Raw genomic sequence first — 6,301 nt, 5'->3', positions numbered from 1 at the left:
TGCCCCATTCAAAAAATACAGAACTAAGAACAGATATAGCCCCTGGTTCTCCTCAGACTTGACTGCCCTTGACCAGCTCAAAAACATCCTGTGGCGTACTGCATTAGCATCAAATAGCCCCTGCGATATGCAACTTTTCAGGGAAGTTAGGAACCAATATACACAAGCAGTTAGGAAAGCAAAGGCTAACTTTTTCAAACAGAAATTTGCTTCCTGTAGCACTAACTCCAAAAAGTTTTGGGACACTGTAAAGTCCATGGAGAATAAGAGCACTTCCTCCCAGCTGCCCACTGCACTGAGGCTAGGAAACACTATCACCACCGATAAATCTACAATAATCGAGAATTTCAACAAGCATTTTGCTACGGCTGGCCATGCTTTCCACCTGGCTACCACTACCCCGGCCACCAGCTCTGCACCCTCCGCTGCAACTTGCCCATGCTCAGACAGCTGATGTTCTGAAAGAGCTGCAAAATCTGGACCCCTACAAATCATCTGGGCTAGACAATCTGGACCCTTTATTTCTAAAACTAGCCGCCAAAATTGTCGCAACCCCTATTACTAGCCTGTTCAACCTCTCTTTCGTAACGTCTGAGATCCCCAGAGATTGGAAAGCTGCCGCGGTCATCCCCCTCTTCAAAGGGGGTGACACTCTAGATCCAAACTGTTACAGACCCATATCCATCCTGCCCTGCCTTTCGAAAGTTTTTGAAAGCCAAGTTAACAAACAGATCACCGACCATTTCGAATCCCACCGTACCTTCTCCACTATGCAATCCGGTTTCCGAGCTGGTCATGGGTGCACTTCAGCCACGCTCAAGGTCCTAAACGATATTATAACCGCGATCGATAATAGACAGTACTGTGCAGCCGTCTTCATCGACCTGGCCAAGGCTTTCGACTCTGTCAACCACCGCATTCTTATTGGCAGACTAAATTGCCTTGGTTTCTCAAATGACTGCCTCGCCTGGTTCACCAACTACTTCTCAGATAGAGTTCAATGTGTCAAATCGGAGGGCCTGTTGTCTGGACCTATGGCAGTCTCTATGGGGGTGCCACAGGGTTCAATTCTTGAGCCGACTCTTTTCTCCGTGTATATCAATGATGTCGCTCTTGCTGCTGGTGACTCTCAGATCCACCTCTATGCAGACGACACCATTTTGTATACATCTGGCCCTTCATTGGACACTGTGTTAACAAACCTCCAAACGAGCTTCAATGCCATACAACACTCCTTCAGTAGCCTCCAACTGCTCTTAAACACTAGTAAAATTAAATGCATGCTCTTCAACCGAATGCTGCTTGCACCCGCCCACCCGACTAGAATCACTACTCTCGACGGGTCTGACCTAGAGTATGTGGACAACTACAAATACCTAGGTGTCTGGTTAGACTGTAAACTCTCCTTCCAGACTCACATTAAGAATCTCCAATCCAATGTTAAATCTAGAATCGGTTTCCTATTTCGCAACAAAGCCTCCTTCACTCATGCTGCCAAACATGCCCTCGTAAAACTGACTATCCTACCGATCCTTGACTTCGGCGATGTCATTTACAAAATAGCCTCCAACACTCTACTCAGCAAATTGGATGTAGTCTATCACAGTGCCATCCGTTTTGTCTCCAAAGCCCCATATACTGCCCACCACTGTGACCTGTACGCTCTTGTTGGCTGGTCCTCACTACATATTCGTCGCCAAACCCACTGGCTCCAGGCCATCTATAAATCACTGTTAGGCAAATCCCCGCCTTATCTTAGCTCATTGGTCACCATAGCAACACCCACCCGTAGTATGCGCTCCAGCAGGTATATCTCACTGGTCATCCCCAAAGCCAACACCTCCTTTGGCCGCCATTCCTTCCAGTTCTCTGCTGCCAATGACTGGAACAACTTGCAAAAATCTCTGAAGCTGGAGACACTTATCTCCCTCACTAACTTTAAGCATCAGTTGTCAGAGCACCTTACCGATCACTGCACCTGTACACAGCCCATCTGAAATTAGCCCGCCCAACTACCTCATCCCTATATTGTTATTTATTTTGCTCATTTGTACCCCAGTATCTCTATTTGCACATCATCTATAATTCCAGTGTTAATACTAATTGTAATTATTTTGCACTATAGCCTATTTATTGCCTTACCTCCATAACTTGCTACATTTGCACACACTGTATATATATTTTCTGTTGTATTTTTTACTTTATGTTTTGTTTTACCCCATATGTAACTCTGTGTTGTTGTTTTTATCGCACTGCTTTGCTTTATCTTGGCCAGGTCGCAGTTGTAAATGAGAACTTGTTCCCAACTGGCTTACCTGGTTAAATAAAGGTGAAAAAAAAGAAGAAAAAAAAAGAGAGGCAGCTCTGTAGAGTAGGTCTCAGAGAGGCAGCTCTCTAGAGTATGTGTCAGAGAGGCAGCTATCTAGAGTAGGTCTCAGAGAGGCAGCTCTGTAGAGTAGGTCTCAGAGAGGCAGCTCTCTAGAGGTCTCAGAGAGGCAGCTCACTAGAGTAGGTGTCAGAGAGGCAGCTCTCTAGAGTAGGTGTCAGAGAGGCAGCTCTCTAGAGTAGGTGTCAGAGAGGCAGCTCTCTAGAGTATGTGTCAGAGAGGCAGCTCTCTAGAGTAGGTGTCAGAGAGGTAGCTCTCTAGAGTAGGTGTCAGAGAGGCAGCTCTCTAGAGTAGGTGTCAGAGCCTGCGGTGGCATTGTGGTTATGGCAGTGTGTGTGCGTGTGTAGGTCCAGCAAAGCTAATTACATTTCCTCACCACGAGGTCCTCTGAAAACATCGCTCCGCCTCTCTGCCTCCCGGCTTGTTGTTGGTTTGGTTTCCCACGAGGATGGGATGTTGCGACCGTGCTTACTGTATTTGTTTGGCTGACGTCTCTACAGTGTATCCACAGTAGCATGGTGAATGGTTGTAATCACCATAGTGGAGAAGACACTGGTAAGTTTGAGCTAGACCCTCACTACATGGTAGGGGAGGAGTCTGTAGGTCTACTGTTTTACAGCAACACATTTCTCTTTATGGATTCTCCATCCAGTCCTCCTTCACACTCTGGTGATGTGATGAATATGGAGAATATGCACATGAGTATGATCCTGTGTGGCTCAGTTGGTAAGAGCTTTGCACTAGTAATGCCAAGGTCATGGGTTCAATTCCTATAGGGATCACATACATGCATTTATTATTAATATTCCACATGTTCTGAAGCCTGACACTGGCCTTTGGACTGTTTGACCTCAGGGGTCTTTTTGACCTTTGACTTGGTGACCTTTGACTGTGTGACCTTTGGGTCTCATGTTTTGTCAAAGTTGGCCTGTGAGGCTGCTGTTGTCAAAGTCCATCATGTTTTAGATTGGACACGCTGTCTCTGTGAAATGTCATGGTTTGCACTTTGTTTTGTTTACATTGTCAGGGACAAACAGAGAACATTTGGTGCTTATTGAATGCAAAGTAGAACAGAAATTGTAATACAGATTCTCGGGTGTATACGAATGACTATTCACTTATGTAATTATATTTATTTATACATTATACTTATTGTAATGGAGACGCAGGGAGTCAGGAAGCAGGTGGTGAGTTTAATATAAACGAACATGGCACAATACAAAACAAGACATGAATCTGACAGGAAAACAGAACCAATACTGCCTGGTGAGTAAAGCTACAGAGTGCTAGATATAGGGGAAGTAATCAGGGTAGTGATGAAGTCCAGGTGTGCCTAATGATGGGGCGCAGGTGTGCCTAATAATGGTTGCCAGGTGTGCCTAATGATAGGGTTGCCAGGACCGGTGGTTAGTAAACCGGCGACATAGAGCGCCAGAGTCGGGGAGCGAGTGTAGACATGACACTTATGTATAAGTGTGTTTGTGTGTATTCAAGAGAGAGAGAGGCACAGATGGAAAGTAAACACATTTCCATACTTGTTAAAATAGTGGAAATGTGTGATGACGATAACAAAACCTAATTTGAGCTTGAAGCACAGAAATGTTTTTCCCCCTGTTTTTTTCCAGGACGCAATTCATGCTTCCCTTGGGACGAGGAGAGGAGGCTTTCTGCTAAACAAAAGTACCTAAAATCACTCCATTTCACACCAATTGACATTATTATAATTTCCCAAAGTGGCAGTATTAACCGGTGCTAAAAGGTACATTTGAAGGAATTTAGCACAATCATGTCAAGTGTTTGGATATGCAATAATGCTACATTAAATTAATCACCTGTACTTCTCTCCTGGATAGGCCTTTTAATTTCTACCATTTTTCACCAAGTGCCGCACTTCCAGAAGTCTTCAGACGGCCAGACAAATGGGTTAGGACTTGATGTGGTAAACCTTGATGTTTATTGTTACTGACTAAACTATTGACAAATTCTCTGAAACGACATTGGAGTTGGCTTATGGTAGAGAAATTAACATTAAGTTATCTGGCAACAGCTCTGGTGGACATTCCTGCAGTCTGCATGCCAATTGCGCACTCCCTCACAACTAGACACATCTGTGGCATTGTGTAGTGTGACAAAAGTGCACATTTTAGTGGCCTTTTATTGTCCCCAACACAATGTGCACCTGTGTAATGATCATGCTGTTTAATCCGTTTCTTGATATGCCACACCTGTGAGGTGGATGGATTATCTTGGCAAAGGAGAAATGCTCACTAACAGGGATGTAAACAAATTTGTGCACAAAATTAGAAATAAATAAGCTTTTTGTGCATATGGAAAATGTCTGTTATCTTTTATTTCAGCTCATGAAACATGGGACCAACATATTTCACCATACAATTTCCTACACATCAAATACAATATTATACCTGAAATGAAAAATGAAAAATTTAAAAACATTTGCACGTGTGCAGAATTCATTCATTGGTATCATCACAATCCAGTTCCGTGTATTCCATATAAAGGTTCGTTTGCTCATTGTCTTGTAGACTTTCCATTGATGCACAGAAACACAATCCACAATAGAAATGAGGAATGGTGAATACAATGGAGGAACACAACTGATATGAATCTATAAGCCTCAATCCGCACCAGAGCAAAGCTCTATAATGGAAGGTCACAATGTCGAAGATGATGACTTAGGAGAAACCCAAAGTTACTTAGAAGTAACCAAACTTCATTGTCTGTAACTCTGCATGTCCGCAATATTGTAACAAAAAAAGTCCCCATTTGTCACGCCCTGACTCAGGGGACGGTTATTTGTTGAGTCAGGGTGTGTATATTTCGTGTTGTGTTTATTTCTATGTTTAGTTTCTAGATCGTTTAGATCTATGTTGGCCAGGGTGGTTCCCAATCAGAGGCAGCTGTAGCTCGTTGTCTCTGATTGGGGCCCATACTTAGGCAGCCTTTTGGCACCAGTCTGTGTGGGATCTTGTTCCGTAAAGGTATGTTATTTGTCTACCTTGGACTTCATGTTTCGTTTGTTCTTTTGTCGTGTGTTCAGTACGGAAATAAATATGAATGCATATCACGCTGCGCCTTGGTCCTTCTCGTTAATGAACGATCGTGACACCATTGCCTAGATATTTCCATATATTGTACATGGTATGACACTGATGGAGTGATTTAGAATTTTCTGCAGTAGTATTTACTGATTGCCAGAAACAGTCAACAAAATTGCACACATTTCTCTTCTGATGAAAACAATGGGTTATATCCTGTGAAAAAAACACAACAGGGTGTATTTAAAGTTTTTTTTAAAAGTGGTCTAAGATATGCAAGTCAGGTACTAAGGCAAGAAAATGTTCAGAATTTCTGTAAATGTATTTGAGCATTTGATCATTGCTGATCTGCTATAGATACGTTTCAACACAGATCCAAAAATTGTTTGTACGTGATTGAGAAACTGTAATGGCGCCTACAGATCTGTGTCTTTAGTAAATCTGATTGATAAGGGTTGTGTTTTTGAGTGATCACATGGCACTAAAGGGTTTGACGTTTCTCCGATGCCTACGCATCCTCTTTGGCCTGCTCTGAAAGAGAGAGAGTGGGATGGATCAGAAAAAGAGAGAGAGTGGGATCAGAAAAAATAAATGAGAGAGGGAGCAGCTTAGATGGAGGGAGCGAATTATATGATGGCACCGGATGGAAAGGATAGTGTTCCACAGGCCGTATGAATCAAAGCCATCATCTCTCTTTATGCCATATGAAAGGGGGATGAGGAGGAGGAGGAAGTAGAGAAAGAGAGGCTGAGAGGGAGGAGGTGTGAACTGTAATTAAAGCCTAAAGAAAGGCTGTGTGACTTTCACAGGGCCACGCTGAGGGGTACAACGGTCTCTATGGAGTTCCATCAAATGGATA

The 6,301-nt window shown here is 43.3% G+C and overlaps 1 long non-coding RNA gene across 3 annotated transcripts; it reads left to right on the top strand.

Moving 5' to 3' along the window:
• Positions 1–3,431: 3,431 nt before the first annotated feature.
• On the top strand, positions 3,432–5,476 carry LOC311122102. 3 transcript variants are annotated; one of them, XR_014612382.1, is made up of 3 exons: positions 3,432–3,652; positions 4,012–4,066; positions 4,240–5,476. It is a non-coding gene; the product is annotated as an uncharacterized lncRNA (long non-coding RNA). The 3 variants fall into 3 exon arrangements; XR_014612383.1 differs by having other exon boundaries at positions 4,012–4,325; positions 4,744–5,476; XR_014612384.1 differs by having other exon boundaries at positions 4,012–5,476.
• Positions 5,477–6,301: the final 825 nt, after the last annotated feature.

This window comes from Coregonus lavaretus (genome assembly GCF_964263955.1).
Source record: "Coregonus lavaretus genome assembly, contig: HAP1_SCAFFOLD_1497, whole genome shotgun sequence".
NCBI classification, from domain to species: Eukaryota; Metazoa; Chordata; class Actinopteri; order Salmoniformes; family Salmonidae; genus Coregonus; species Coregonus lavaretus.
This window is presented reverse-complemented; position numbering and strand designations above follow the sequence as displayed.